Source organism: Diaphorina citri, unplaced genomic scaffold, assembly GCF_000475195.1.
Source record: "Diaphorina citri unplaced genomic scaffold, Diaci psyllid genome assembly version 1.1 scaffold2461, whole genome shotgun sequence".
Lineage (NCBI taxonomy): Eukaryota > Metazoa > Arthropoda > Insecta > Hemiptera > Psyllidae > Diaphorina > Diaphorina citri.
In genome coordinates this window covers 1-5,458 of record NW_007379883.1, presented here as the reverse complement: position 1 = coordinate 5,458, position 5,458 = coordinate 1, and positions in this window count along the sequence as shown.

The window sequence follows — 5,458 nt, the reverse complement described above, 5'->3', positions numbered from 1 at the left end:
CTCATATTTCACTTCTATGTGGAAAAGCCGAAATTTACAAAGCTAAAAACTTTAATGGTGAAAATTTCGGTAACAGTTGTGGTTTTAGGGAAAGGCATTTTTCCCCGTTATCTGCCATCTATTCCCGACACGTTCATTTTTAAAAGGTATTTTATCTTTTTCCTCCGTTCAACCAATACCTTGAAAGGCATTTTTCCCCGTTATCTGCCATCTATTCCCGACACGTTCATTTTTAAAAGGTATTTTATCTTTTTCCTCCGTTCAACCAACATACGTATAGCACAATATAGCAATATACACAGTAAAGGAAAAAAAAAAATATGAACTGTGCACACATTCTTTTCTTCGCCATAGACATTTGAAATTCGCCTCATAGAAAAAATAGAAAAAAGAAAGGAAAATAAAAAAGAAAAGAAAAAAATCTGGTGTGAACATTACACGACTTATTCGTTATCCTGTTCGGCGGATTCTGAAATCCACCAAAATACCGCCAACCGTTGCACCGATCTGAACCAAAAGTTTCATGTTACCTCCTCGTCACATTTGCGGACTATATGCCAAATTCCAAGTCTCCACCTCTTACCATTCTCGAGATATTTTGTTTACAGACAGACACACGGACCAATTGGTCAAACTTTGGATTTGGTCTTTAAGGGACCAAAAACGTGTTTTGGCACAAAAAAACCGACCATCAAAAAACTCACCCGATTACATTACTTTCCTTCCTATAGGATAAGGAAAGTAAAAAATAGAGGAAAGAAAGGGAAAATAAATAAAATAAAAAAAATGGCAGACGGTATCATTTCAATCGACATATTTTCCAAGGCGAGGCGGTTTCATTCCGAACGTTTTTTTCTAGTTTCTCTATAACTTTCTAGCTTTCTACCTCTCGATACCAATAAGTCCTATAAAGTCACTGAAGAAGAACTTAGAATAGAATAGAAGACTGGAACCGTTTTTTGCCGCCATTTTGTTTGTGTGTGCATGATTTTTGGTGTCGCAACTTCCTAAAAGTTTTATATACCTATGGCCCAAAAGAAGGTCCTTGCCAAATTTGGTGCTTTCCTGACGAAATGCAGCTTGTCATTGCGTTGGGCCACCGACTGATGAATTCTGTGTTCATATTGCCAGAATGATTTCATTCCGAACGTTTTTTTTTTTTTTTTTTTCCTAGTTTCTCTATAACTTTCTAGCTTTCTACCTCTCGATACCAATAAGTCCTATAAAGTCACTGAAGAAGAACTTCGAATAGAAGACTAGAACCGTTTTTTGCCGCCATTTTGTTTGTGTGCATGATTTTTGGTGTCGCCCCTTCCTAAAAGTTTTATATGGCCCAAAAGAAGGTCCTTGCCAAATTTGGTGCTTTCCTGAAGAAATGCAGCTTGTCATTGCGTTGGGCCACCGACTGATGAATTCTGTGTTCATATTGCCAGAATGTGACTGAAAAGTCCCTTGAAAGTAGAAACACACTGCCCTCACGCCGTGGGCGTGAGATACCATCAGTTTAGCTATCGTGAATGAAATCACCTACTATATACTATGGGAGAACATTGAACCACATCTTTGACATAACTCCCCATGATGTCACATGAGCTCACGTGACGTAAATGCAGTTGTAAGCGCTGGGTCGCGGGTTCGATTCCTGCGCGGGGCGGAGTTTATCCTAAAAATAGATCCGGTTTGTTCTCGGAACGGCTGGATTTCTCCAGTGTCCCTTGAAAGTAGAAACACACTGCCCTCACGCCGTGGGCGTGAGATACCATCAGTTTAGCTATCGTGAATGAAATCACCTACTATACTATGGGAGAACATTGGAACCACATCTTTGACATAACTCCCCATGATTTCACATGAGCTCACGTGACGTAAATACATTTGTGAGCGCTGGGTCGCGGGTTCGATTTCCACCCGGGGCAGGCTTTATCCTAAACAGCTGATAAGGTTCGTTCTCAGAACGGTTGGATTTCTCCAGTCCTCCTCCGCTCTTTGATTTCGGGACGATAAGAGCTCCCTTGTTACAGTTCCCTCTCTATCAAACCTCTCTAAAAAAAATACCTATAATATCTACTTAGTGTACTTATATAAAAAAATACCTATAATATCTACTTAGTGTACTTATATCTACTTAATTATTATTTATTACGTTATCTACCTATGGAAATGCAATAAAAGGTTTGAAAATGGAAGAAGAAAAAAATCCATTTATTTTCAAGCTATGTGAATGCACGTCATTTTGAAAGGCTCTGCATGAAATTCTTTAAGAGGCCTCAGCATAGACTGACCCAAAGACTGACCTTTGCATTATTCATGCAAAGGTCGGGTCAAACCTATTACAAAACTGAATAGGACTTTTTTTTTAATTTAGTTTTGCCACTTTATTCGTGTAAAATTGAGTTTTCTATCCAATAAAGGCTCGTCTCAGGTCACGACTTTTTAAATTTAAACTCGGTACTCGTTACTTGAGTACCCCGCCCCCGGGGGGAATTGAACCTAGCGCTTACAAGGCAGACGCGCTACCAAATAACACAAATGCCAAATCGCCGAAAACTCAAAATGTACTTCGTTCATTCAACCGGGTGAGTATTATCAAATTTAAATCCATTGTTTTTTCTACCTTTCAAAGGATAGATATCATATCACAGCAGAGGAAAAGATCATAGAAAGTGATCATTTCAACTACCCCCGATCCCAATTAGTTGAAATAATCGAGGTTCTACTGTATCATAAATCATAAGTGACAACTTGATAAAGTCAGAGTGTAGAAATGTAGATAGTTAGAATAGATACCTATGACATAATTTATTATACTTTAGAATTTTAGATCCTAGTTACACGTAAAAGTTCGTGTTGATATGAAATCCGCGCCGTACATTGTTGTGGATTTCTTGGAAAACATGTCTTCGAAAGTTGTATTCTTTGACAAGGAAAAAGTTTTTTTTTTCTTTTTCTTATTCTTCTCCTTCTCCTTCTTCTTCTTCTTCTTCTTCTTCTCCTTCTTCTTTTTCTTCTTCTTATTCTTTCTTCTTCTTCTTATTCTTGTTCTTCTTTTTCTTTTAGCTTTTCGACGTCGGTATTTATCTTCATCAATAAGCAGATGGCAGTATCTCCACCCATGTTAGAAACTGTTATGACAGTCTGGTTATACAGGGTGGTCTGTTTAGCTCTCTAATCCTTTTCCTCCCTCCTTTGTTTTTCTCTCTCCTTTTAATGTTGGCTATTAAGCTGACAAAAACCGGTTGGGTGGAAGAGCTCACTAGGTGAGAATCCTGCCATTAAATCCTTCATAAAAATAGCTAAAGCAGCGTATACAATGTCTACATATAGTCGATAGACATTGGCTGAAAAACTCATCCGCACTACAGGGTGCGCTAGAAAAACACTGACAATAACGGCTCAGGGTAAGATCTCATCATTTCCAACATTCCAACAAGGTTTTGTGGAGGACGTAATATGGCTACAGGATGAAGACGAATAGGTCTGACATATCTATTGAATATAACGTCAATGGTAGACACATTCATTTAGGTAAATAATGGAAATTAAAGAAATAATAATATTGTTATGTCTTATCACATCACCGTCACCATAAACCCATTGCGTCTTTTTAAAGATTGAAAAAAGCTTCCAAAAGCCAAAAAGGAATTCGCCCCTCTTTCTTTCTAGAGCCCATACCCATACCTAACATTTCTTTCAGGAAGAGAGAAATGTACTCATAATAAAAAAGGTCAAAAGTTTGTTAAAGTTTGAAGCAAATCTCGAGAGATAATAAAGTTTTTTTCCCTCATCATCCTTCGCTTTTCTCAAAATGCCAATGTCGTCCTAAATACAATATCAGTTGAAGGGGGGAGAAATTACTTCTATCTTCTATCGGATCCCTACCTTTCTCCCGTCTTTCTTCTACCTTAACTTGTTTTTCTTCCTTCTACCTTAACTTGTTTTTCTCCCTTTTCCCTTTCATTTTGTCCCACTCTCCTTCCCTTTCATTTTGTCCCACTCTCCTTCCCTTTCATTTTGTCCCACTCTCCTTCCCTTTCATTTTGTCCCACTCTCTTTCCCTTTCATTTTGTCCCACTCTCCTTCCCTTTCATTTTGTCCCACTCTCCTTCCCTTTCATTTTCTCTGTCGCAATTTCATCTCCCTCTTTGTCGCTCCTTCCTTCTCCATTTCCATCTTTCTCGCCGTTTTATCTCTTATTTTTTTCTCCTCTCTTTCTCTCTCATTCTATCTATATCTCCTCCTCCATATTTCCTCCTCTCTTTCTCTCTCATTCTATCTATACCTATATCTCCTCCTCCTTCTCCATTTCCCTCTCCTTCCTTCGATTTCCCACTTTCTCCCCTCTTTATTTCTGTCCCTAGTTTTATCTCCGATTTTCTTCCTTCCTAGTCTCTCTCTCTCTCTCGCTCGATCCTATCTCCCTTGCCGTCTCTCTTCCCACTTCATAGGGAACATATTTGACAACGTTTTAGATTTCTCTTGAAATTTTCTGTTGATGTCATTGAAATTTCGATCACAAACTTTCTTCCCGAGATAAAGTTTTCCTCCTCCGCCTCTCCTTCTTCATCTTTCCCTTCTCCTCTTCCTTGTCCTTCTGCCATATCTTCCTTGTCCTCCTTTACCTCTTACCTTCCGCCTCCTCACTTTTCTCCTTCTCTTTCATGTCCTTCTGCCGTTTCTTCCTCCTCTTACCTTCCCCTCTTCAATATCATTCGTGTCCTTCTTTCGTCTCCTTCTCCTTCCTCCTCCTCCACCTTCTCTTCCTCTCGTTCTTTCATATCTTCCTCCTTCACCACCTCCTCTTTATCTTCTCCTTCACCCTCGTCTTCTCCAGTCTTCTTCTCTCCCTTCGTGTCCTCCTTTCATCCCCCCCCCTCTTCTCCTCTTCCTTCTCTCCCTTCACGTCCTTCTTTTATCTCTTCTCCCCTTTTACCTTCTTCCTTCTCTTCATCTCCACTTCACTGTTATTAAAAATATGTTGTTATCAGGAAGTTTAGTGCTTCAAAATATTGACATAAACCACTGTTCTCTTCATCTCCACCTCCTCTTCCTTGAAGTGTCTTTTATGAAGTAAGTAATCCGGATAGATTGTGGATATGTACTCACGGAGAGAACCTATCCTCGAACGAGAAAACTAGGTTACGACGTCTTCCTCATCTTTAGTATCACCAACTTGTGTTATTGACTGATTTTCATCATTGTAGGTATTTCTCCAGCTCAGGAGTAGGCAGTCTAGGTACCTATCAGGTAGGTTTGGAGCGATTAAATTGATCTCTGTATTTCAACCAAATGGTACTTTCTCAAACATTAGGCCAGCCACTCACTATCAGGTAGACCTGATAGGTACACCTGGTCAGGTTCACGTGTCAGGTCTATCTGATGAACACACACTGACAGGTACGGCTGAAAAGGTCCGCCTCTCAGGTCTACCTGATAAGCACACACACACACACACACACAC